The sequence below is a fragment of the Sinocyclocheilus rhinocerous genome, unplaced genomic scaffold (assembly GCF_001515625.1).
Source record: "Sinocyclocheilus rhinocerous isolate Xijiao unplaced genomic scaffold, SAMN03320098_v1.1 scaffold1945, whole genome shotgun sequence".
In the NCBI taxonomy this organism is placed as follows: domain Eukaryota; kingdom Metazoa; phylum Chordata; class Actinopteri; order Cypriniformes; family Cyprinidae; genus Sinocyclocheilus; species Sinocyclocheilus rhinocerous.
The window spans coordinates 312267-315197 of NW_015640432.1; the positions used below are offsets into that span (position 1 = coordinate 312267).

The 2931-nt window shown below is 40.7% G+C and overlaps 1 long non-coding RNA gene across 1 annotated transcript; it reads left to right on the top strand.

The window, feature by feature from the left end:
* The first annotated feature begins 2087 nt into the window (after positions 1–2087).
* On the top strand, positions 2088–2308 carry LOC107752682 (uncharacterized). Its single transcript, XR_001641377.1, has 2 exons — positions 2088–2122; positions 2219–2308. It is a non-coding gene; the product is annotated as an uncharacterized LOC107752682 (long non-coding RNA).
* Positions 2309–2931: the final 623 nt, after the last annotated feature.

Genomic DNA, 2931 nt, shown 5'->3' on the forward strand with positions numbered 1-2931 from the left:
GAGTTTCTGGGTCTGTACATCACAGCCGAACTCCCCCAGTCCCTCAGTATAACCTCACTAGACAAGAAAGCAACCTTTCTTTGGAGACTGAGGAGAACAAGGTACAGAAGAACCTTTGAGAACATCAACAGGTTTCCCTCTCTTTTGAAACCTCAATGCTCCAAACCTCAAGACACTGCAGCTCATGGTAAAAACAACAATTACTGGAACTTTACTCTCTCTCCCAGCCAGGGCTCCAGATTGAGACTAAAGGCTCACATTTTGCGACCATTTTTCCTGCCAATACCAAAAGACTCGGCAGCGGTTTTATTCCTAGGGCAGTGAGGGTACTCAATGCCTTGACATGCACTTCTATCGCCAGGAGAAAGATTGAGCTTTTACATGAAGAACAACTCACAATAATAACAAGATGGCAATGTTGCACTATACCAGTGCTTCGCAGCACATCTAATTATTATCATCAGGATTACTATCATTATAACCGTACCCCAGACCACTGTTTTCAAGCAGACGTGTGCAGAAAAAAAAAAGAGTTTCAAAAGGCTGGAATCTGTGACAAAAGCTCTAGTCTGAAAAAACAGAGTGATATATCAGACATCTTTCATCGGTTCATTGGCCGACTAATATCCACGTCTATTTCAGAGCAGGTCCATGTTTTATTCCCTCTTCTGTTTAATGTCTACCGATTTCCTTAAAATTTTCCAAGGATCAGTAAACACCACGAGCTGCAGAACGGGACTGAAGAGCCCCTCAGGGAGCCGTTCAAAAAGGCCCCCGTAACAAAGTCAAAGGAAATTGATTTGCACATTGTCTGTTAACAGGCTTCCATGGACTCGCTGGTAATGGCTTGGCTGGAGAAACGCTGTCCTGGATATGGATTTAGCTGAGCGAAAAAAATGAAAATGGAGTTTGATGGTGTATTGTAGATCAATGTAGTGATAATCACCGTCCAGGATCCGGCTCAGAGGTCTTTCTCTGTGATCTGAACCCAGCGTTATAACGTGTGTCTCTCTCTCTCTCTGTGTGTGTGTGTGTGCGTTTTCAGAAATGGAAATGTGCTGCGGGGAATGTTTGTTCCACTAAATACAATGCTATGCAAAAACTCGAGTTGTTATGAACTATCTTTTACAATACGCATTTCTGTGTTAAATAGCTTTTGTTACTAAAATGAGAAATGTGGAAGTTTGTGCAAGGAGTCTAAATTATATGCAGCACTACGAGTACCATTAGGACTGTGTGTGTGTGTGTGTTTGTTCCTGTGTCACTTCGTTTCCTATTCCTCTCAACTTCCTGTTAGTCTCAGCTTCCTATGTATCTCAATTTCTTTATTTTTTGAGCCTCCTGTCTGACTCAGTTTCCTGCTTCTCTCAGCTTCCTGTCTCCCAACTTCCTGTTTTTCCCAATTTCTTTTTTTCTTAACTCAACCTTTCTCACTTTGTTTCCTCTCTGTTAGCTTTTTGTTCATTTGGCTTCCTGTCTCTTCCGGCTTCTTGTCTTTGATTTCCCTGTCTGTCTTGTTTTGCTGTTTGCCGTCTTTCTGTCTCACTCTGTTTCCTGTCTCTGTTAGCTTCTCGTCTGGCTCAGGTAATACATATTAGTGTTATGAGAAAATGCAGGTCATTAACCAGCAGGCTTTATGGCAGGAGTTCAGTGTGGGTGATGCTAGTAACACATTCACACACAGAGAGAGAGAGAGAGACTCTGCTGTGTTTCCTCTTCCTGTCTCACTCAGTTGTCTGTTTTCTCTCATTCAGTTTTCAGTGCTTCTCAAGGCCCTGTTTTTCTCAGCTTGCTGTGTATCTCACCCATTTTTCTTAGTTTCCTCTTTCTTTCAGCTTCCTATGAATCTCAGTTTCTTATTTGTTCTGTCTCTCTCAGCTTCCCATTTCTCTGTTTCCTGTTTATCTCAATTTCCTATTTGTCTTAGCTTCATGTCAGAGATCGTCTTACTATAGGGAGATGAGAGGGTCTGTATTATTTACTGTTGGAGAAAGCATAACGGCTAACTCGGATCACGTGTCCCTTAATAACCAATCACAATACAGCCTTGCCATCATTGAATTTCAATCAGAGTTGTGCGACACTCAGTCGCCGTTTACGGATCCCATAGGAATGAATGAGAGTGCCGTAAACTGAATCCCAGCTGTCGCAAAAAGTCAGTGATATTTTTTTCATGGTAAACTCTAAAAATAGTTCAATCCCCATAGGAATAAATGAGAGTGCCGTAAACTGAATCCCAGCTGTCGCAAAAATCAGTGACTTCTCTTATAAAACAGCATTTTTTTCATGGTAAACTCAAAAAATAGTTCAATCCAAAAGTATTGTTTAATGTAAAACATGTTGTAGATTAGCAGATAGGCTGTCGATTCATTAAATGACGAGCTGTTTCCTCTAAAAAGCTGTTTATTCAGCATAGTGAAGCCTCTCCTCCATTGACATCCATTCAATAAAAAGGCGCTTTTGAAAGAGAGAGAGACAGAGAGAGAGAGAGAGATGAAAGTTGCATGTGTGAATTTCCTGCGTCTGGGTCTCTACAAACAATGAAGCTGAGTTAGTTATTTAAAAAAAATATGTAAATATATACATATAATGTAGTGATTCAGTATTGATAAAGTCGCGGGGCAGACAATTTTCTGAGCTCCTGAATGTTTCTGTGTGTGCGCAGCACGATATCTCTGTCAATTTAGAAAAAAATGTCTCAGAAAATATTTGTATGATAATCAAATATAGATTTTCATCTGAACATTTAAAAATGCTTATGTACAGCATGCATTAAAAAATGTATTTGGGGGTAATGGCACAGTGGTTAACCAGAAAAATGAAAAGTGGCACTTCATGCCCAAAAGTTTGCGGAGCTCTGGTTTAGACAGACACACGTCTGCAGTGCTCCTCTGTGGCGTCTCTCCACTATCAGACTATCAGAGTGATTCG